Source organism: Camelus bactrianus, chromosome 2 (assembly GCF_048773025.1).
Source record: "Camelus bactrianus isolate YW-2024 breed Bactrian camel chromosome 2, ASM4877302v1, whole genome shotgun sequence".
In the NCBI taxonomy this organism is placed as follows: Eukaryota; Metazoa; Chordata; class Mammalia; order Artiodactyla; family Camelidae; genus Camelus; species Camelus bactrianus.
Window position 1 is genome coordinate 3,866,966 of NC_133540.1, and position 23,652 is coordinate 3,890,617.

Genomic DNA, 23,652 nt, shown 5'->3' on the forward strand with positions numbered 1-23,652 from the left:
GGGTTGGGCTGGAAACGCAGGTAGCATCTAGTGCCTCCTCATGGACAGGGGAGGTAATTAGCGGACATCACCCTGCCAGGGAACACCTGTGACACCAGGCAGCTGCGTGGAGGGCGGCTCTGAACCTCCCCTTCACAGTCACCCGTGTTCCGGATTTCTGAGTGTGGGGGGGTTCCTTCCTCTGTCTGCAGCACACGGGATCTCCTAGGAGCCCTTCGAGTGTCTTCCCCGAGTCCCTCCCAGTGCGGGCTGCCGGGGAAAGGCGGGGGTTGGGCTGGAAAAGCAGGTAGCATCTAGTTCCTCCCCATGGACCGGGGTGGTATTTAGCGGACTTCCCCCTGCCAGGGAACACCTGTGACACCAGGCAGCTGCGTGGAGGGCGGCCCCGAACCTCCCCCACACAGTCAGCCGTATTCCGGAATTCTGAGTGTGGGGAGGTTCCGTCTTCTATCTGCAGCACCCGGGTTCTCCTAGGAGCCCTTCGAGTGTCTTCCCCGAGTCCCTCCCAGTGCGGGCTGCCGGGGAAAGGCGGGGGTTTGGCTGGAAACGCAGGTAGCATCTAGTGCCTCCCCATGGAGAGGGGAGGTAATTAGCGGAATTCCCCCTGCGAGGGAACACCTGTGACACCAGGCAGCTGCGTGGAGGGCGGCCCCGAACCTCCCCCACACAGTCACCCGTGTTCCGGAATTCTGAGTGTGGGGTGGTTCCTTCTTCTGTCTGCAGCACACGGGATCTCCTAGGAGCCCTTCGAGTGTCTTCCCCCAGTCCCTCCCAGTGCGGGCTGCCGGGGAAAGGAGGGGGTTGTGCTGGAAACGCAGGTAGCATCTAGTGCCTCCCCATTGACTGGGGAGGTAATTATCGGACTACCCCCTGCCAGGGAACACCTGTGACACCAGGCATCTGCGTGGAGGGCGGCCCCGAACCTCCCCCACACAGTCAACCGTGTTCCGGAATTCTGAGTGTGGGGAGGTTCCGTCTTCTGTCTGCAGCACCCGGGATCTCCTAGGAGCCCTTCGAGTGTCTTCCCCGAGTCCCTCCCAGTGCGTGCTGCCGGGGAAAGGCGGTGGTTGGGCTGGAAAAGCAGGTAGCATCTAGTGCCTCCCCCTGGACAGGGGAGGTAATTAGCGGACATCCCCCTGCCAGGGAACACCTGTGACACCAGGCAGCTGCGTGGAGGGCGGCCCCGAACCTCCCCCACACAGTCACCCGTGTTCCGGAATTCTGAGTGTGGGGGGGTTCCTTCTTCTGTCTGCAGCCCACGGGATCTCCTAGGAGCCCTTCGAGTGTCTTCCCCGAGTCCCTCCCAGTGCGGTCTCCCGGGGAAAGGAGGGGGTTGGACTGGAAAAGCAGGTAGCATCTAGTGCCTCCCCATGGACAGGGGAGGTAATTAGCGGACTACCCCCTGCCAGGGAACACCTGTGACACCAGGCAGCTGCGTGGAGGGCGGCCCCGAACCTCCCCCACACAGTCAGCCGTGTTCCAGAATTCTGAGTGTGGGGAGGTTCCGTCTTCTGTCTGCAGCACCCGGGTTCTCCTAGGAGCCCTTCGAGTGTCTTCCCCGAGTCCCTCCCAGTGCGGGCTGCCGGGGAAAGGCGGGGGTTTGGCTGGAAACGCAGGTAGCATCTAGTGCCTCCCAATGGACTGGGGAGGTAATTAGCGGACTTCCCCTTGCGAGGGAACACCTGTGACACCAGGAAGCTGCGTGGGGGGCGGCCCTAAACCTCCCCCACAAGTCATCCGTGTTCCGGAATTCTGAATGTGGGGAGGTTCCGTCTTCTGTCTGCAGCACCCGGGTTCTCCTAGGAGCCATTCGAGTGTCTTCACCCAGTCCCTCCCAGTGCGGGTTGCCGGGGAAAGGCGGGGGTTGGGCTGGAAAAGCAGGTAGAATCTAGTGCCTCCCCATGGACAAGGGAGATAATTAGCGGACTTCCCCCTGCCAGGGAACACTTGTGACACCAGGCATCTTCGTGGAGGGCGGCCCCAAACCTCCCCCACACAGTCGGCCGTGTTCCGGAATTCTGAGTGTGGGGAGGTTCCGTCTACTGTCTGCAGCACCCGGGATCTCCTAGGAGCCCTTCGAGTGTCTTCCCGGAGTCCCTCCCAGTGCGGGCTGCCGGGGAAAGGCGGGGGTTGGGCTGGAAACGCAGGTAGCATCTAGTGCCTCCTCATGGACAGGGGAGGTAATTAGCGGACATCACCCTGCCAGGGAACACCTGTGACACCAGGCAGCTGCGTGGAGGGCGGCTCTGAACCTCCCCTTCACAGTCACCCGTGTTCCGGATTTCTGAGTGTGGGGGGGTTCCTTCCTCTGTCTGCAGCACACGGGATCTCCTAGGAGCCCTTCGAGTGTCTTCCCCGAGTCCCTCCCAGTGCGGGCTGCCGGGGAAAGGCGGGGGTTGGGCTGGAAAAGCAGGTAGCATCTAGTTCCTCCCCATGGACCGGGGTGGTATTTAGCGGACTACCCCCTGCCAGGGAACACCTGTGACACCAGGCAGCTGCGTGGAGGGCGGCCCCGAACCTCCCCCACACAGTCAGCCGTATTCCGGAATTCTGAGTGTGGGGAGGTTCCGTCTTCTATCTGCAGCACCCGGGTTCTCCTAGGAGCCCTTCGAGTGTCTTCCCCGAGTCCCTCCCAGTGCGGGCTGCCGGGGAAAGGCGGGGGTTTGGCTGGAAACGCAGGTAGCATCTAGTGCCTCCCCATGGAGAGGGGAGGTAATTAGCGGAATTCCCCCTGCGAGGGAACACCTGTGACACCAGGCAGCTGCGTGGAGGGCGGCCCAGAACCTCCCCCACACAGTCACCCGTGTTCCGGAATTCTGAGTGTGGGGTGGTTCCTTCTTCTGTCTGCAGCACACGGGATCTCCTAGGAGCCCTTCGAGTGTCTTCCCCCAGTCCCTCCCAGTGCGGGCTGCCGGGGAAAGGAGGGGGTTGTGCTGGAAACGCAGGTAGCATCTAGTGCCTCCCCCTGGACAGGGGAGGTAATTAGCGGACATCCCCCTGCCAGGGAACACCTGTGACACCAGGCAGCTGCGTGGAGGGCGGCCCCGAACCTCCCCCACACAGTCACCCGTGTTCCGGAATTCTGAGTGTGGGGGGGTTCCTTCTTCTGTCTGCAGCCCACGGGATCTCCTAGGAGCCCTTCGAGTGTCTTCCCCGAGTCCCTCCCAGTGCGGTCTCCCGGGGAAAGGAGGGGGTTGGACTGGAAAAGCAGGTAGCATCTAGTGCCTCCCCATGGACAGGGGAGGTAATTAGCGGACTACCCCCTGCCAGGGAACACCTGTGACACCAGGCAGCTGCGTGGAGGGCGGCCCCGAACCTCCCCCACACAGTCAGCCGTGTTCCAGAATTCCGAGTGTGGGGAGGTTCCGTCTTCTGTCTGCAGCACCCGGGTTCTCCTAGGAGCCCTTCGAGTGTCTTCCCCGAGTCCCTCCCAGTGCGGGCTGCCGGGGAAAGGCGGGGGTTTGGCTGGAAACGCAGGTAGCATCTAGTGCCTCCCAATGGACAGGGGAGGTAATTAGCGGACTTCCCCTTGCGAGGGAACACCTGTGACACCAGGAAGCTGCGTGGGGGGCGGCCCTAAACCTCCCCCACAAGTCATCCGTGTTCCGGAATTCTGAATGTGGGGAGGTTCCGTCTTCTGTCTGCAGCACCCGTGTTCTCCTAGGAGCCCTTCGAGTGTGTTCCCCGAGTCCCTCCCTGTGCGGGCGGCCGGGGAAAGGCGGGGGTTGGGCTGGAAACGCAGGTAGCATCTAGTGCCTCCCCATGGACAGGGGAGGTAATTAGCGGACTACCCCCTGCCAGGGAACACCTGTGACACCAGGCAGCTGCGTGGAGGGCGGCCCCGAACCTCCCCCACACAGTCAGCCGTGTTCCGGAATTCTGAGTGTGGGGAGGTTCCGTCTTCTGTCTGCAGCACACGGGTTCTCCTAGGAGCCATTCGAGTGTCTTCCCCCAGTCCCTCCCAGTGCGGGCTGCCGGGGAAAGGCGGGGGTTGGGCTGGAAAAGCAGGTAGCATCTAGTGCCTCCCCATGGACAAGGGAGATAATTAGCGGACTTCCCCCTGCCAGGGAACACCTGTGACACCAGGCATCTTCGTGGAGGGCGGCCCCAAACCTCCCCCACACAGTCGGCCGTGATCCGGAATTCTGAGTGTGGGGAGGTTCCGTCTTCTGTCTGCAGCACCCGGGATCTCCTAGGAGCCCTTCGAGTGTCTTCCCCGAGTCCCTCCCAGTGCGGGCTGCCGGGGAAAGGCGGGGGTTGGGCTGGAAACGCAGGTAGCATCTAGTGCCTCCTCATGGACAGGGGAGGTAATTAGCGGACTTCCCCCTGCGAGGGAACACCTGTGACACCAGGAAGTTGCGTGGGGGCGGCCTTAAACCTCACCCACACAGTCAGCCGTGTTCCGGAATTCTGAGTGTGGGGAGGTTCCGTCTTCTGTCTGCAGCACACGGGTTCTCCTAGGAGCCATTCGAGTGTCTTCCCCCAGTCCCTCCCAGTGCGGGCTGCCGGGGAAAGGCGGGGGTTGGGCTGGAAAAGCAGGTAGCATCTAGTGCCTCCCCATGGACAAGGGAGATAATTAGCGGACTTCCCCCTGCCAGGGAACACCTGTGACACCAGGCATCTTCGTGGAGGGCGGCCCCAAACCTCCCCCACACAGTCGGCCGTGATCCGGAATTCTGAGTGTGGGGAGGTTCCGTCTTCTGTCTGCAGCACCCGGGATCTCCTAGGAGCCCTTCGAGTGTCTTCCCCGAGTCCCTCCCAGTGCGGGCTGCCGGGGAAAGGCGGGGGTTGGGCTGGAAACGCAGGTAGCATCTAGTGCCTCCTCATGGACAGGGGAGGTAATTAGCGGACTTCCCCCTGCGAGGGAACACCTGTGACACCAGGAAGTTGCGTGGGGGCGGCCTTAAACCTCACCCACACAGTCAGCCCTGTTCCGGAATTCTGAGTGTGGGGAGGTTACGTCTTCTGTCTGCAGCACCCGGGATCTCCTAGGAGCCCTTCGAGTGTCTTCCCCGAGTCCCTCCCAGTGCGGGCTGCCGGGGAAAGGAGGGGGTTGTGCTGGAAAAGCAGGTAGCATCTAGTGCCTCCCCATGGACTGGGGAGGTAATTAGCGGACTACCCCCTGCCAGGGAACACCTGTGACACCAGGCAGCTGCGTGGAGGGCGGCCCCGAACCTCCCCCACTCAGTCAACCGTGTTCCGGAATTCTGAGTGTGGGGAGGTTCCGTCTTCTGTCTGCAGCACCCGGGATCTCCTAGGAGCCCTTCGTGTGTCTTCCCCGAGTACCTCCCAGTGCGGGCTGCCGGGGAAAGTCGAGGGTTGGGCTGGAAAAGCAGGTAGCATCTAGTGCCTCCCCCTGGACAGGGGAGGTAATTAGCGGACTTCCCCTTGCGAGGGAACACCTGTGACACAAGGCAGCTGCGTGGAGGGCGGCCCCGAACCTCCCCCACACAGTCAGCCGTGTTCCGGAATTCTGAGTGTGGGGAGGTACCGTCTTCTGTCTGCAGCACCCGGGATCTCCTAGGAGCCCTTCGAGTGTCTTCCCCGAGTCCCTCCCAGTGCGGGCTGACGGGGAAATGCGGGGGTTGGGCTGGAAACGCAGGTAGCATCTAGTGCCTCCTCATGGACAGGGGAGGTATTTAGCGGACATCCCCCTGCGAGGGAACACCTGTGACACCAGGAAGTTGCGTGGGGGCGGCCCTAAACCTCACCCACAGTCAGCCCTGTTCCGGAATTCTGAGTGTGGGGAGGTTACGTCTTCTGTCTGCAGCACCCGGGATCTCCTAGGAGCCCTTCGAGTGTCTTCCCCCAGTCCCTCCCAGTGCGGGCTGCCGGGGAAAGGAGGGCGTTGTGCTGGAAACGCAGGTAGCACCTAGTGCCTCCCCATGGACTGGGGAGGTAATTAGCGGACTACCCCTTGCCAGGGAACACCTGTGACACCAGGCAGCTGCGTGGAGGGCGGCCCCGAACCTCCCCCACACAGTCAGCCGTGTTCCAGAATTCTGAGTGTGGGGAGGTTCCGTCTTCTGTCTGCAGCACCCGTGTTCTCCTAGGAGCCCTTCGAGTGTCTTCCCCGAGTCCCTCCCTGTGCGGGCGGCCGGGGAAAGGCGGGGGTTGGGCTGGAAACGCAGGTAGCATCTAGTGCCTCCCCATGGACAGGGGAGGTAATTAGCGGACTACCCCCTGCCAGGGAACACCTGTGACACCAGGCAGCTGCGTGGAGGGCGGCCCCGAACCTCCCCCACACAGTCAGCCGTGTTACGGAATTCTGAGTGTGGGGAGGTTCCGTCTTCTGTCTGCAGCACCCAGGTTCTCCTAGGAGCCCTTCGAGTGTCTTCCCCGAGTCCCTCCCAGTGCGGGCTGCCGGGGAAAGGCGGGGGTTTGGCTGGAAACGCAGGTAGCATCTAGTGCCTCCCCATGGACCAGGGAGGTAATTAGCGGACTTCCCTTGCGAGGGAACACCTGTGACACAAGGCAGCTGCGTGGAGGGCGGCCCCGAACCTCCCCCACACAGTCAGCCGTGTTCCGGAATTCTGAGTGTGGGGAGGTTCCGTCTTCTGTCTGCAGCACACGGGTTCTCCTAGGAGCCATTCGAGTGTCTTCCCCCAGTCCCTCCCAGTGCGGGCTGCCGGGGAAAGGCGGGGGTTGGGCTGGAAAAGCAGGTAGCATCTAGTGCCTCCCCATGGACAAGGGAGATAATTAGCGGACTTCCCCCTGCCAGGGAACACCTGTGACACCAGGCATCTTCGTGGAGGGCGGCCCCAAACCTCCCCCACACAGTCGGCCGTGATCCGGAATTCTGAGTGTGGGGAGGTTCCGTCTTCTGTCTGCAGCACCCGGGATCTCCTAGGAGCCCTTCGAGTGTCTTCCCCGAGTCCCTCCCAGTGCGGGCTACCGGGGAAAGGCGGGGGTTGGGCTGGAAAAGCACGTAGCATCTAGTGCCTCCCCCTGGACAGGGGAGATAATTAGCGGACTTCCCCCTGCCAGGGAACACCTGTGACACCAGGCATCTTCGTGGAGGGCGGCCCCAAACCTCCCCCACACAGTCGGCCGTGTTCCGGAATTCTGAGTGTGGGGAGGTTCCGTCTTCTGTCTGCAGCACCCGGGATCTCCTAGGAGCCCTTCGAGTGTCTTCCCCGAGTCCCTCCCAGTGCGGGCTGCCGGGGAAAGGCGGGGGTTGGGCTGGAAACGCAGGTAGCATCTAGTGCCTCCTCATGGACAGGGGAGGTAATTAGCGGACTTCCCCCTGCGAGGGAACACCTGTGACACCAGGAAGTTGCGTGGGGGCGGCCTTAAACCTCACCCACACAGTCAGCCCTGTTCCGGAATTCTGAGTGTGGGGAGGTTACGTCTTCTGTCTGCAGCACCCGGGATCTCCTAGGAGCCCTTCGAGTGTCTTCCCCGAGTCCCTCCCAGTGCGGGCTGCCGGGGAAAGGAGGGGGTTGTGCTGGAAAAGCAGGTAGCATCTAGTGCCTCCCCATGGACTGGGGAGGTAATTAGCGGACTACCCCCTGCCAGGGAACACCTGTGACACCAGGCAGCTGCGTGGAGGGCGGCCCCGAACCTCCCCCACTCAGTCAACCGTGTTCCGGAATTCTGAGTGTGGGGAGGTTCCGTCTTCTGTCTGCAGCACCCGGGATCTCCTAGGAGCCCTTCGTGGGTCTTCCCCGAGTACCTCCCAGTGCGGGCTGCCGGGGAAAGTCGGGGGTTGGGCTGGAAAACAGGTAGCATCTAGTGCCTCCCCCTGGACAGGGGAGGTAATTAGCGGACTTCCCCTTGCGAGGGAACACCTGTGACACAAGGCAGCTGCGTGGAGGGCGGCCCCGAACCTCCCCCACACAGTCAGCCGTGTTCCGGAATTCTGAGTGTGGGGAGGTACCGTCTTCTGTCTGCAGCACCCGGGATCTCCTAGGAGCCCTTCGAGTGTCTTCCCCGAGTCCATCCCAGTGCGGGTTACCGGGGAAAGGCGGGGGTTGGGCTGGAAAAGCAGGTAGCATCTAGTGCCTCCCCCTGGACAGGGGAGGTAATTAGCGGACTTCCCCTTGCGAGGGAACACATGTGACACCAGGAAGCTGCGTGGAAGGCGGCCCTAAACTTCCCCACACAGTCACCCTTGTTCCGGAATTCTGAGTGTGGGGAGGTTCCGTCTTCTGTCTGCAGCACCCGGGTTCTCCTAGGAGCCCTTCGAATGTCTTCCCCGAGTCCCTCCCAGTGCGGGCTGCCGGGGAAAGGCGGGGGTTTGGCTGGAAACGCAGGTAGCATCTAGTGCCTCCCCCTGAACAGGGGAGGTAATTAGCGGACTTCCCCTTGCGAGGGAACACCTGTGACACCAGGAAGCTGCGTGGGGGGCGGCCCTAAACCTCCCCCACACAGTCATCCGTGTTCCGGAATTCTGAGTGTGGGGAGGTTCCGTCTTCTGTCTGCAGCACCCGGGTTCTCCTAGGAGCCCTTCGAGTGTGTTCCCCGAGTCCCTCCCTGTGCGGGCGGCCGGGGAAAGGCGGGGGTTGGGCTGGAAACGCAGGTAGCATCTAGTGCCTCCCCATGGACAGGGGAGGTAATTAGAGGACTACCCCCTGCCAGGGAACACCTGTGACACCAGGCAGCTGCGTGGAGGGCGGCCCCGAACCTCCCCCACACAGTCAGCCGTGTTCCGGAATTCTGAGTGTGGGGAGGTTCCGTCTTCTGTCTGCAGCACCCAGGTTCTCCTAGGAGCCCTTCGAGTGTCTTCCCCGAGTCCCTCCCAGTGCGGGCTGCCGGGGAAAGGCGGGGGTTTGGCTGGAAACGCAGGTAGCATCTAGTGCCTCCCCATGGACCAGGGAGGTAATTAGCGGACTTCCCCTTGCGAGGGAACACCTGTGACACAAGGCAGCTGCGTGGAGGGCGGCCCCGAACCTACCCCACACAGTCAGCCGTGTTCCGGAATTCTGAGTGTGGGGAGGTTCCGTCTTCTGTCTGCAGCACCCGGGTTCTCCTAGGAGCCATTCGAGTGTCTTCCCCCAGTTCCTCCCAGTGCGGGCTGCCGGGGAAAGGCGGGGGTTGGGCTGGAAAAGCAGGTAGCATCTAGTGCCTCCCCATGGACAAGGGAGATAATTAGCGGACTTCCCCCTGCCAGGGAACACCTGTGACACCAGGCATCTTCGTGGAGGGCGGCCCCAAACCTCCCCCACACAGTCGGCCGTGTTCCGGAATTCTGAGTGTGGGGAGGTTCCGTCTTCTGTCTGCTGCACCCGGGATCTCCTAGGAGCCCTTCGAGTGTCTTCCCCGAGTCCCTCCCAGTGCGGGCTGCCGGGGAAAGGTGGGGGTTGGGCTGGAAACGCAGGTAGCATCTAGTGCCTCCTCATGGACAGGGGAGGTAATTAGCGGACATCACCCTGCCAGGGAACACCTGTGACACCAGGCAGCTGCGTGGAGGGCGGCTCTGAACCTCCCCCTCACAGTCACCCGTGTTCCGGATTTCTGAGTGTGGGGGGGTTCCTTCTTCTGTCTGCAGCACACGGGATCTCCTAGGAGCCCTTCGAGTGTCTTCCCCGAGTCCCTCCCAGTGCGGGCTGCCGGGGAAAGGCGGGGGTTGGGCTGGAAAAGCAGGTAGCATCTAGTACCACCCCATGGACCGGGGAGGTAATTAGCGGACTACCCCCTGCCAGGGAACACCTGTGACACCAGGCAGCTGCGTGGAGGGCGGCCCCGAACCTCCCCCACACAGTCAGCCGTATTCCGGAATTCTGAGTGTGGGGAGGTTCCGTCTTCTGTCTGCAGCACCCGGGTTCTCCTAGGAGCCCTTCGAGTGTCTTCCCCGAGTCCCTCCCAGTGCGGGCTGCCGGGGAAAGGCGGGGGTTTGGCTGGAAACGCAGGTAGCATCTAGTGCCTCCCCATGGAGAGGGGAGGTAATTAGCGGAATTCCCCTTGCGAGGGAACACCTGTGACACCAGGCAGCTGCGTGGAGGGCGGCCCCGAACCTCCCCCACACAGTCACCCGTGTTCCGGTATTCTGAGTGTGGGGTGGTTCCTTCTTCTGTCTGCAGCACACGGGATCTCCTAGGAGCCCTTCGAGTGTCTTCCCCCAGTCCCTCCCAGTGCGGGCTGCCGGGGAAAGGAGGGGGTTGTGCTGGAAACGCAGGTAGCATCTAGTGCCTCCCCATGGACTGGGGAGGTAATTAGCGGACTACCCCCTGCCAGGGAACACCTGTGACACCATGCAGCTGCGTGGAGGGCGGCCCCGAACCTCCCCCACACAGTCAACCGTGTTCCGGAATTCTGAGTGTGGGGAGGTTCCGTCTTCTGTCTGCAGCACCCGGGATCTCCTAGGAGCCCTTCGAGTGTCTTCCCCGAGTCCCTCCTAGTGCGGGCTGCCGGGGAAAGGCGGGGGTTGGGCTGGAAATGCAGGTAGCATCTAGTGCCTCCCCCTGGACAGGGGAGGTAATTAGCGGACATCCCCCTGCCAGGGAACACCTGTGACACCAGGCAGCTGCGTGGAGGGCGGCCCCGAACCTCCCCCACACAGTCACACGTGTTCCGGAATTCTGAGTGTGGGGAGGTTCCGTCTTCTGTCTGCAGCACCCGGGTTCTCCTAGGAGCCATTCGAGTGTCTTCCCCCAGTCCCTCCCAGTGCGGGCTGCCGGGGAAAGGCGGGGGTTGGGCTGGAAAAGCAGGTAGCATCTAGTGCCTCCCCATGGACAAGGGAGATAATTAGCGGACTTCCCCCTGCCAGGGAACACCTGTGACACCAGGCATCTTCGTGGAGGGCGGCCCCAAACAACCCCCACACAGTCGGCCGTGTTCCGGAATTCTGAGTGTGGGGAGGTTCCGTCTTCTGTCTGCAGCACCCGGGATCTCCTAGGAGCCCTTCGAGTGTCTTCCCCGAGTCCCTCCCAGTGCGGGCTACCGGGAAAAGGCGGGGGTTTGGCTGGAAACGCAGGTAGCATCTAGTGCCTCCCCATGGACCAGGGAGGTAATTAGCGGACTTCCCTTTGCGAGGGAACACCTGTGACACAAGGCAGCTGCGTGTAGGGCGGCCCCGAACCTCCCCCACACAGTCAGCCGTGTTCCGGAATTCTGAGTGTGGGGAGGTTCCGTCTTCTGTCTGCAGCACCCGGGTTCTCCTAGGAGCCCTTCAAGTGTCTTCCCCCAGTCCCTCCCAGTGCGGGCTGCCGGGGAAAGGCGGGGGTTGGGCTGGAAAAGCAGGTAGCATCTAGTGCCTCCCCCTGGACAGGGGAGGTAATTAGCGGACTTCCCCTTGCGAGGGAACCCCTGTGACACCAGGCAGCTGCGTGGAGGGCGGCTCCGAACCTCCCCCACACAGTCATACGTGTTCCGGAATTCTGAGTGTGGGGGGGTTCCTTCTTCAGTCTGCAGCACACGGGATCTCCTAGGAGCCCTTCGAGTGTCTTCCCCCAGTCCCTCCCAGTGCGGGCTGCCGGGGAAAGGCGGGGGTTGGGCTGGAAAAGCAGGTAGCATCTAGTGCCTCCCCATGGACAGGGGAGGTAATTAGGGGACTACCCCCTGCCAGGGAACACCTGTGACACCAGGCAGCTGCGTGGAGGGCGGCCCCGAACCTCCCCCACACAGTCAGCCGTGTTCCAGAATTCTGAGTGTGGGGAGGTTCCGTCTTCTGTCTGCAGCACCCGGGTTCTCCTAGGAGCCCTTCGAGTGTGTTCCCCGAGTCCCTCCCTGTGCGGGTGGCCGGGGAAAGGCGGGGGTTGGGCTGGAAACGCAGGTAGCATCTAGTGCCTCCCCATGGACAGGGGAGGTAATTAGCGGACTACCCCCTGCCAGGGAACACCTGTGACACCAGGCAGCTGCGTGGAGGGCGGCCCCGAACCTCCCCCACACAGTCAGCCGTGTTCCGGATTTCTGAGTGTGGGGAGGTTCCGTCTTCTCTCTGCAGCACCCAGGTTCTCCTAGGAGCCCTTCGAGTGTCTTCCCCGAGTCCCTCCCAGTGCGGGCTGCCGGGGAAAGGCGGGGGTTTGGCTGGAAACGCAGGTAGCATCTAGTGCCACCCCATGGACCAGGGAGGTAATTAGCGGACTTTCCCTTGCGAGGGAACACCTGTGACACAAGGCAGCTGCGTGGAGGTCGGCCCCGAACCTCCCCCACACAGTCAGCCGTGTTCCGGAATTCTGAGTGTGGGGAGGTTCCGTCTTCTGTCTGCAGCACCCGGGTTCTCCTAGGAGCCATTCGAGTGTCTTCCCCCAGTCCCTCCCAGTGCGGGCTGCCGGGGAAAGGCGGGGGTTTGGCTGGAAAAGCAGGTAGCATCTAGTGCCTCCCCCTGGACAGGGGAGGTAATTAGCGGACTTCCCCTTGCGAGGGAACCCCTGTGACACCAGGCAGCTGCGTGGAGGGCGGCTCCGAACCTCCCCCACACAGTCATACGTGTTCCGGAATTCTGAGTGTGGGGGGGTTCCTTCTTCTGTCTGCAGCACACGGGATCTCCTAGGAGCCCTTCGAGTGTCTTCCCCCAGTCCCTCCCAGTGCGGGCTGCCGGGGAAATGCGGGGGTTGGGCTGGAAACGCAGGTAGCATCTAGTGCCTCCCCATGGACAGGGGAGGTATTTAGCGGACTTCCCCTTGCGAGGGAACACCTGTGACACCAGGAAGCTGCGTGGGGGGCGGCCCTAAACCTCCCCCACACAGTCATCCGTGTTCCGGAATTCTGAGTGTGGGGAGGTTCCGTCTTCTGTCTGCAGCACCCGGGTTCTCCTAGGAGCCCTTCGAGTGTGTTCCCCGAGTCCCTCCCTGTGCGGGCGGCCGGGGAAAGGCGGGGGTTGGGCTGGAAACGCAGGTAGCATCTAGTGCCTCCCCATGGACAGGGGAGGTAATTAGCGGACTACCCCCTGCCAGGGAACACCTGTGACACCAGGCAGCTGCGTGGAGGGCGGCCCCGAACCTCCCCTACACAGTCAGCCGTGTTCCGGAATTCTGAGTGTGGGGAGGTTCCGTCTTCTGTCTGCAGCACCCAGGTTCTCCTAGGAGCCCTTCGAGTGTCTTCCCCGAGTCCCTCCCAGTGCGGGCTGCCGGGGAAAGGCGGGGGTTTGGCTGGAAACGCAGGTAGCATCTAGTGCCTCCCCATGGACCAGGGAGGTAATTAGCGGACTTCCCCTTGCGAGGGAACACCTGTGACAAAAGGCAGCTGCGTGGAGGTCGGCCACGAACCTCCCCCACACAGTCAGCCGTGTTCCGGAATTCTGAGTGTGGGGAGGTTCCGTCTTCTGTCTGCAGCACCCGGGTTCTCCTAGGAGCCATTCGAGTGTCTTCCCCCAGTCCCTCCCAGTGCGGGCTGCCGGGGAAAGGCGGGGGTTGGGCTGGAAAAGCAGGTAGCATCTAGTGCCTCCCCATGGACAAGGGAGATAATTAGCGGACTTCCCCCTGCCAGGGAACACCTGTGACACCAGGCATCTTCGTGGAGGGTGGCCCCAAACCTCCCCCACACAGTCGGCCGTGTTCCGGAATTCTGAGTGTGGGGAGGTTCCGTCTTCTGTCTGCAGCACCCGGGATCTCCTAGGAGCCCTTCGAGTGTCTTCCCGGAGTCCCTCCCAGTGCGGGCTGCCGGGGAAAGGCGGGGGTTGGGCTGGAAACGCAGGTAGCATCTAGTGCCTCCTCATGGACAGGGGAGGTAATTAGCGGACTTCCCCCTGCGAGGGAACACCTGTGACACCAGGAAGTTGCGTGGGGGCGGCGCTAAACCTCACCCACAGTCAGCCCTGTTCCGGAATTCTGAGTGTGGGGAGGTTACGTCTTCTGTCTGCAGCACCCGGTATCTCCTAGGAGCCCTTCGAGTGTCTTCCCCCAGTCCCTCCCAGTGCGGGCTGCCGGGGAAAGGAGGGGGTTGTGCTGGAAACGCAGGTAGCATCTAGTGCCTCCCCATGGACTGGGGAGGTAATTAGCGGACTACCCCCTGCCAGGGAACACCTGTGACACCAGGCAGCTGCGTGGAGGGCGGCCCCGAACCTCCCCCACACAGTCAACCGTGTTCCGGAATTCTGAGTGTGGGGAGGTTCCGTCTTCTGTCTGCAGCACCCGGGATCTCCTAGGAGCCCTTCGAGTGTCTTCCCCGAGTACCTCCCAGTGCGGGCTCCCGGGGAAAGTCGGGGGTTGGGCTGGAAAAGCAGGTAGCATCTAGTGCCTCCCCCTGGACAGGGGAGGTAATTAGCGGACTTCCCCTTGCGAGGGAACCCCTGTGACACCAGGCAGCTGCGTGGAGGGCGGCTCCGAACCTCCCCCACACAGTCATACGTGTTCCGGAATTCTGAGTGTGGGGGGGTTCCTTCTTCTGTCTGCAGCACACGGGATCTCCTAGGAGCCCTTCGAGTGTCTTCCCCCAGTCCCTCCCAGTGCGGGCTGCCGGGGAAAGGCGGGGGTTGGGCTGGAAAAGCAGGTAGCATCTAGTGCCTCCCCATGGACAGGGGAGGTAATTAGCGGACTACCCCCTGCCAGGGAACACCTGTGACACCAGGCAGCTGCGTGGAGGGCGGCCCCGAACCTCCCCCACACAGTCAGCCGTGTTCCAGAATTCTGAGTGTGGGGAGGTTCCGTCTTCTGTCTGCAGCACCCGGGTTCCCCTAGGAGCCCTTCGAGTGTCTTCCCCGAGTCCCTCCCAGTGCGGGCTGCCGGGGAAAGGCGGGGGTTTGGCTGGAAACGCAGGTAGCATCTAGTGCCTCCCCATGGACAGGGGAGGTTATTAGCGGACTTCCCCTTGCGAGGGAACACCTGTGACACCAGGAAGCTGCGTGGGGGGCGGCCCTAAACCTCCCCCACACAGTCATCCGTGTTCCGGAATTCTGAGTGTGGGGAGGTTCCGTCTTCTGTCTGCAGCACCCGGGTTCTCCTAGGAGCCCTTCGAGTGTGTTCCCCGAGTCCCTCCCTGTGCGGGCGGCCGGGGAAAGGCGGGGGTTGGGCTGGAAACGCAGGTAGCATCTAGTGCCTCCCCATGGACAGGGGAGGTAATTAGCGGACTACCCCCTGCCAGGGAACACCTGTGACACCAGGCAGCTGCGTGGAGGGCGGCCCCGAACCTCCCCCACACAGTCAGCCGTGTTCCGGAATTCTGAGTGTGGGGAGGTTCCGTCTTCTGTCTGCAGCACCCAGGTTCTCCTAGGAGCCCTTCGAGTGTCTTCCCCGAGTCCCTCCCAGTGCGGGCTGCCGGGGAAAGGCGGGGGTTTGGCTGGAAACGCAGGTAGCATCTAGTGCCTCCCCATGGACCAGGGAGGTAATTAGCGGACTTCCCCTTGCGAGGGAACACCTGTGACAAAAGGCAGCTGCGTGGAGGTCGGCCACGAACCTCCCCCACACAGTCAGCCGTGTTCCGGAATTCTGAGTGTGTGGAGGTTCCGTCTTCTGTCTGCAGCACCCGGGTTCTCCTAGGAGCCATTCGAGTGTCTTCCCCCAGTCCCTCCCAGTGCGGGCTGCCGGGGAAAGGCGGGGGTTGGGCTGGAAAAGCAGGTAGCATCTAGTGCCTCCCCATGGACAAGGGAGATAATTAGCGGACTTCCCCCTGCCAGGGAACACCTGTGACACCAGGCATCTTCGTGGAGGGTGGCCCCAAACCTCCCCCACACAGTCGGCCGTGTTCCGGAATTCTGAGTGTGGGGAGGTTCCGTCTTCTGTCTGCAGCACCCAGGATCTCCTAGGAGCCCTTCGAGTGTCTTCCCCGAGTCCCTCCCAGTGCGGGCTGCCGGGGAAAGGCGGGGGTTGGGCTGGAAACGCAGGTAGCATCTAGTGCCTCCCCCTGGACAGGGGAGGTAATTAGCGGAATTCCCCTTGCGAGGGAACACCTGTGACACAAGGCAGCTGCGTGGAGGGCGGCCCCGAACCTCCCCCACACAGTCAGCCGTGTTCCGGAATTCTGAGTGTGGGGAGGTACCGTCTTCTGTCTGCAGCACCCGGGATCTCCTAGGAGCCCTTCGAGTGTCTTCCCCGAGTCCATCCCAGTGCGGGCTACCGGGGAAAGGCGGGGGTTGGGCTGGAAAAGCAGGTAGCATCTAGTGCCTCCCCCTGGACAGGGGAGGTAATTAACGGACTTCCCCCTGCCAGGGAACACCTGTGACACCAGGCAGCTGCGTGGAGGGCGGCCCCGAACCTCCCCCACACAGTCACCCGTGTTCCGGAATTCTGAGTGTGGGGAGGTTCCGTCTTCTGTCTGCAGCACCCGGGATCTCCTAGGAGCCCTTCGAGTGTCTTCCCCGAGTACCTCCCAGTGCGGGCTGCCGGGGAAAGTCGGGGGTTGGGCTGGAAAAGCAGGTAGCATCTAGTGCCTCCCCCTGGACAGGGGAGGTAATTAGCGGACTTCCCCTTGAGAGGGAACACCTGTGACACAAGGCAGCTGCGTGGAGGGCGGCCCCGAACCTCCCCCACACAGTCAGCCGTGTTCCGGAATTCTGAGTGTGGCGAGGTACCGTCTTCTGTCTGCAGCACCCGGGATCTCCTAGGAGCCCTTCGAGTGTCTTCCCCGAGTCCCTCCCAGTGCGGGCTACCGGGGAAAGGCGGGGGATGTGCTGGAAAATCAGGTAGCATCTAGTGCCTCCCCCTGGACAGGGGAGGTAATTAACGGACTTCCCCCTGCCAGGGAACACCTGTGACACCAGGCAGCTGCGTGGAGGGCGGCCCCGAACCTCCCCCACACAGTCACCCGTGTTCCGGAATTCTGAGTGTGGGGGGGTTCCTTCTTCTGTCTGCAGCACACGGGATCTCCTAGGAGCCCTTCGAGTGTCTTCCCCGAATCCCTCCCAGGGCTGGCTCCCGGGGAAAGGCGGGGGTTTGGCTGGAAACGCAGGTAGCATCTAGTGCCTCCCCATGGACCAGGGAGGTATTTAGCGGACTTCCCCTTGCGAGGGAACCCCTGTGACACCAGGCAGCTGCGTGGAGGGCGGCCCCGAAACTCCCCCACACAGTCAGCCGTGTTCCGGAATTCTGAGTGTGGGGAGGTACCGTCTTCTGTCTGCAGCACCCGGGATCTCCTAGGAGCCCTTCGAGTGTCTTCCCCGAGTCCCTCCCAGTGCGGGCTACCGGGGAAAGGCGGGGGTTGGGCTGGAAAAGCAGGTAGCATCTAGTTCCTCCCCATGGACAGGGGAGGTAATTAGCGGACTACCCCCTGCCAGGGAACACCTGTGACACCAGGCAGCTGCGTGGAGGGCGGCCCCAAACCTCCCCCACACAGTCAGCCGTATTCCGGAATTCTGAGTGTGGGGAGGTTCCGTCTTCTGTCTGCAGCACCCGGGTTCTCCTAGGAGCCCTTCGAGTGTCTTCCCCGAGTCCCTCCCAGTGCGGGCTGCCGGGGAAAGGCGGGGGCTTGGCTGGAAACGCAGGTAGCATCTAGTGCCTCCCCATGGAGAGGGGAGGTAATTAGCGGAATTCCCCTTGCGAGGGAACACCTGTGACACCAGGCAGCTGCGTGGAGGGCGGCCCCGAACCTCCCCCACACAGTCACCCGTGTTCCGGAATTCTGAGTGTGGGGGGGTTCCTTCTTCTGTCTGCAGCACACGGGATCTCCTCGGAGCCCTTCGAGTGTCTTCCCCGAGTCCCTCCCAGTGCGGGCTGCCGGGGAAAGGCGGGGGTTGGGCTGGAAAAGCAGGTAGCATCTAGTGCCTCCCCCTGGACAGGGGAGGTAATTAGCGGACTACCCCCTGCCAGGGAACACCTGTGACACCAGGCAGCTGCGTGGAGGGCGGCCCCGAACCTCCCCCACACAGTCAGCCGTGTTCCAGAATTCTGAGTGTGGGGAGGTTCCGTCTTCTGTCTGCAGCACCCAGGTTCTCCTAGGAGCCCTTCGAGTGTCTTCCCCGAGTCCCTCCCAGTGCGGGCTGCCGGAGAAAGGCGGGGGTTTGGCTGGAAACGCAGGTAGCATCTAGTGCCTCCCCATGGACAGGGGAGGTAATTAGCGGACTTCCCCTTGCGAGGGAACACCTGTGACACCAGGAAGCTGCGTGGGGGGCGGCCCTAAACCTCCCCCACACAGTCATCCGTGTTCCGGAATTCTGAGTGTGGGGAGGTTCCGTCTTCTCTCTGCAGCACCCGGGTTCTCCTAGGAGCCCTTCGAGTGTCTTCCCCCAGTCCCTCCCAGTGCGGGCTACCGGGGAAAAGCGGGGGTTGGCTGGAAAAGCAGGTAGCATCTAGTGCCTCCCCCTGGACAGGGGAGGTAATTAGCGGACTTCCCCCTGCCAGGGAACACCTGTGACACCAGGCAGCTGCGTGGAGGGCGGCCCCGAACCTCCCCCACACAGTCACCCGTGTTCCGGAATTCTGAGTGTGGGGAGGTTCCGTCTTCTGTCTGCAGCACCCGGGATCTCCTAGGAGCCCTTCGAGTGTCTTCATCGAGTCCCTCCCAGTGCGGGCGGCCGGGGAAAGGCGGGGGTTGGGCTGGAAACGCAGGTAGCATCTAGTGCCTCCTCATGGACAGGGGAGGTAATTAGCGGACTTCCCCCTGCGAGGGAACACCTGTGACACCAGGAAGTTGCGTGGGGGCGGCCCTAAACCTCACCCACACAGTCAGCCCTGTTCCGGAATTCTGAGTGTGGGGAGGTTACGTCTTCTGTCTGCAGCACCCGGGATCTCCTAGGAGCCCTTCGAGTGTCTTCCCCCAGTCCCTCCCAGTGCGGGCTGCCGGGGAATGGAGGGGGTTGTGCTGGAAACGCAGGTAGCATCTAGTGCCTCCCCATGGACTGGGGAGGTAATTAGCGAACTACCTCCTGCCAGGGAACACCTGTGACACCAGGCAGCTGCGTGGAGTGCGGCCACGAACATCCCCCACACAGTCAACCGTGTTCCGGAATTCTGAGTGTGGGGAGGTTCCGTCATCTGTCTGCAGCACCCGGGATCTCCTAGGAGCCCTTCGAGTGTCTTCCCCGAGTCCCTCCCAGTGCGGGCTGCCGGGGAAAGGCGGGGGTTGGGCTGGAAAAGCAGGTAGCATCTAGTGCCTCCCCCTGGACAGGGGAGGTAATTAGCGGACATCCCCCTGCCAGGGAACACCTGTGACACCAGGCAGCTGCGTGGAAGGCGGCCCCGAACCTCCCCCACACAGTCACCCGTGTTCCGGAATTCTGAGTGTGGGGGTGTTCCTTCTTCTGTCTGCAGCACACGGGATCTCCTAGGAGCCCTTCGAGTGTCTTCCCCGAGTCCCTCCCAGTGCGGGCTGCCTGGGAAATGAGGGGGTTGGGCTGGAAAAGCAGATAGCATCTAGTGCCTCCCCATGGACATGGGAGGTAATTAGCGGAGTACCCCCTGCCAGGGAACACCTGTGACACCAGGCAGCTGCGTGGATGGCGGCCCCGAACCTCCCCCACACAGTCAGCCGTGTTCCAGAATTCTGAGTGTGGGGAGGTTCCATCTTCTGTCTGCAGCACCCGGGTTCTCCTAGGAGCCCTTCGAGTGTCTTCCCCGAGTCCCTCCCATTGCGGGCTGCCGGGGAAAGGCGGGGGTTTGGCTGGAAACGCAGGTAGCATCTAGTGCCTCCCCATGGACAGGGGAGGTAATTAGCGGACTTCCCCTTGCGAGGGAACCCCTGTGACACCAGGCAGCTGCGTGGAGGGCGGCTCCGAACCTCCCCCTCACAGTCACACGTGTTCCGGAATTCTGAGTGTGGGGGGGTTCCTTCTTCTGTCTGCAGCACACGGGATCTCCTAGGAGCCCTTCGAGTGTCTTCCCCCAGTCCCTCCCAGTGCGGGCTGCCGGGGAAGGGCGGGGGTTGGGCTGGAAAAGCAGGTAGCATCTAGTGCCTCCCCATGGACAGGGGAGGTAATGAGCGGACTACCCCCTGCCAGGGAACACCTGTGACACCAGGCAGCTGCGTGGAGGGCGGCCCCGAACCTCCCCCACACAGTCAGCCGTGTTCCAGAATTCTGAGTGTGGGGAGGTTCCGTCTTCAGTCTGCAGCACCCGGGTTCTCCTAGGAGCCCTTCGAGTGTCTTCCCCGAGTCCCTCCCAGTGCGGGCTGCCGGGGAAAGGCGGGGGTTTGGCTGGAAACGCAGGTAGCATCTAGTGCCTCCCCATGGACAGGGGAGGTAATTAGCGGACTTCCCCTTGCGAGGGAACCCCTGTGACACCAGGCAGCTGCGTGGAGGGCGGCTCCGAACCTCCCCCACACAGTCATACGTGTTCCGGAATTCTGAGTGTGGGGGGGTTCCTTCTTCTGTCTGCAGCACACGGGATCTCCTAGGAGCCCTTCGAGTGTCTTCCCCCAGTCCCTTCCAGTGCGGGCTGCCGGGGAAAGGCGGGGGTTGGGCTGGAAAAGCAGGTAGCATCTAGTGCCTCCCCATGGACAGGGGAGGTAATTAGCGAACTACCCCCTGCCAGGGAACACCTGTGACACCAGGCAGCTGCGTGGAGGGCGGCCCCGAACCTCCCCCACACAGTCAGCCGTGTTCCGGAATTCTGAGTGTGGGGAGGTTCCGTCTTCTGTCTGCAGCACCCGGGTTCTCCTAGGAGCCATTCGAGTGTCTTCCCCCAGTCCCTCCCAGTGCGGGCTGCCGGGGAAAGGCGGGGGTTGGGCTGGAAAAGCAGGTAGCATCTAGTGACTCCCCATGGACAAGGGAGATAATTAGCGGACTTCCCCCTGCCAGGGAACACCTGTGACACCAGGCATCTTCGTGGAGTGCGGCCCCAAATCTCCCCCACACAGTCGGCCGTGTTCCGGAATTCTGAGTGTGGGGAGGTTCCGTCTTCTGTCTGCAGCACCCGGGATCTCCTAGGAGCCCTTCGAGTGTCTTCCCCGAGTCCCTCCCAGTGCGGGCTGCCGGGGAAAGGCGGGGGTTGGGCTGGAAACGCAGGTAGCATCTAGTGCCTCCTCATGGACAGGGGAGGTAATTAGCGGACATCACCCTGCCAGGGAACATCTGTGACACCAGGCAGCTGCGTGGAGGGCGGCTCTGAACCTCCCCCTCACAGTCACCCGTGTTCCGGATTTCTGAGTGTGGGGGGGTTCCTTCTTCTGTCTGCAGAACACGGGATCTCCTAGGAGCCCTTCGAGTGTCTTCCCCGAGTCCCTCCCAGTGCGGGCTGCCGGGGAAAGGCGGGGGTTGGGCTGGAAAAGCAGGTAGCTTCTAGTGCCTCCCAATGGACAGGGGAGGTAATTAGCGGACTACCCCCTGCCAGGGAACACCTGTGACACCAGGCAGCTGCGTGGAGGGCGGCCCCGAACCTCCCCCACACAGTCAGCCGTATTCCGGAATTCTGAGTGTGGGGAGGTTCCGTCTTCTGTCTGCAGCACCCGGGATCTCCTAGGAGCCCTTCGAGTGTCTACCCCGAGTCCCTCCCAGTGCGTACTGCCGGGGAAATGCGGGGGTTTGGCTGGAAACGCATGTAGCATCTAGTGCCTCCCCATGGAGAGGGGCGGTAATTAGCGGACTTCCCCCTGCGAGGGAACACCTGTGACACCAGGAAGTTGCGTGGGGGCGGCCCTAAACCTCACCCACAGTCAGCCCTGTTCCGGAATTCTGAGTGTGGGGAGGTTACGTCTTCTGTCTGCAGCACCCGGGATCTCCTAGGAGCCCTTCGAGTGTCTTCCCCCAGTCCCTCCCAGTACGGGCTGCCGGGGAAAGGAGGGGGTTTTGCTGGAAACGCAGGTAGCATCTAGTGCCTCCCCATGGACTGGGGAGGTAATTAGCGGACTACCCCCTGCCAGGGAACACCTGTGACACCAGGCAGCTGCGTGGAGGGCGGCCCCGAACATCCCCCACACAGTCAGCCGTGTTCCGGAATTCTGAGTGTGGGGAGGTTCCGTCTTCTGTCTGCAGCACCCAGGTTCTCCTAGGAGCCCTTCGAGTGTCTTCCCCGAGTCCCTCCCAGTGCGGGCTGCCGGGGAAAGGCGGGGGTTGGGCTGGAAACGCAGGTAGCATCTAGTGCCTCCCCATGGACCAGGAAGGTAATTAGCGGACTTCCCCTTGCGAGGGAACACCTGTGACACAAGGCAGCTGCGTGGAGGGCGTCCCCGAACCTCCCCCACACAGTCAGCCGTGTTCCGGAATTCTGAGTGTGGGGAGGTTCCGTCTTCTGTCTGCAGCACCCGGGTTCTCCTAGGAGCCATTCGAGTGTCTTCCCCGAGTCCATCCCAGTGCGGGCTACCGGGGAAAGACGGGGGTTGGGCTGGAAAAGCAGGTAGCATCTAGTGCCTCCCCCTGGACAGGGGAGGTAATTAACGGACTTCCCCCTGCCAGGGAACACCTGTGACACCAGGCAGCTGCGTGGAGGGCGGCCCCGAACCTCCCCCACACAGTCACCCGTGTTCCGGAATTCTGAGTGTGGGGAGGTTCCGTCTTCTGTCTGCAGCACGCGGGATCTCCTAGGAGCCTTTCGAGTGTCTTCCCCGAGTACCTCCCAGTGCGGGCTGCCGGGGAAAGTCGGGGGTTGGGCTGGAAAAGCAGGTAGCATCTAGTGCCTCCCCCTGGACAGGGGAGGTAATTAGCGGACTTCCCCTTGCGAGGGAACACCTGTGACACAAAGCAGCTGCGTGGAGGGCGGCCCCGAACCTCCCCCACACAGTCAGCCGTGTTCCGGAATTCTGAGTGTGGGGAGGTACCGTCTTCTGTCTGCAGCACCCAGGATCACCTAGGAGCCCTTCGAGTGTCTTCCCCGAGTCCATCCCAGTGCGGGCTACCGGGGAAAGGCGGGGGTTGGGCTGGAAAAGCAGGTAGCATCTAGTTCCTCCCCATGGACCGGGGAGGTAATTAGCGGACTACCCCCTGCCAGGGAACACCTGTGACACCAGGCAGCTGCGTGGAGGGCGGCCCCGAACCTCCCCCACACAGTCAGCCGTATTCCGGAATTCTGAGTGTGGGGAGGTTCCGTCTTCTGTCTGCAGCACCCGGGGTCTCCTAGGAGCCCTTCGAGTGTCTTCCCCGAGTCCCTCCCAGTGCGGGCTGCCGGGGAAAGGCGGGGGTTTGGCTGGAAACGCAGGTAGCATCTAGTGCCTCCCCATGGAGAGGGGAGGTAATTAGCGGAATTCCCCTTGCGAGGGAACACCTGTGACACCAGGCAGCTGCGTGGAGGGCGGCCCCGAACCTCCCCCACACAGTCACCCGTGTTCCGGAATTCTGAGTGTGGGGGGGTTCCTTCTTCTGTCTGCAGCACACGGGATCTCCTAGGAGCCCTTCGAGTGTCTTCCCCGAGTCCCTCCCAGTGCGGGCTGCCGGGGAAAGGCGGGGGTTGGGCTGGAAACGCAGGTAGCATCTAGTGCCTCCCCCTGGACAGGGGAGGTAATTAGCGGACTTCCCCTTGCGAGGGAACCCCTGTGACACCAGGCAGCTGCGTGGAGGGCGGCTCCGAACCTCCCCCACACAGTCGGCCGTGTTCCGGAATTCTGAGTGTGGGGGGGTTCCTTCTTCTGTCTGCAGCACACGGGATCTCCTAGGAGCCCTTCGAGTGTCTTCCCCTAGTCCCTCCCAGTGCGGGCTGCCGGGGAAAGGCGGGGGTTGGGCTGGAAAATCAGGTAGCATCTAGTGCCTCCCCATGGACAGGGGAGGTAATTAGCGGACTACCCCCTGCCAGGGAACACCTGTGACACCAGGCAGCTGCGTGGAGGGCGGCCCCAAACCTCCCCCACACAGTCAGACGTGTTCCAGAATTCTGAGTGTGGGGAGGTTCCGTCTTCTGTCTGCAGCACCCGGGTTCTCCTAGGAGCCCTTCTAGTGTCTTCCCCGAGTCCCTCCCAGTGCGGGCTGCCGGGGAAAGG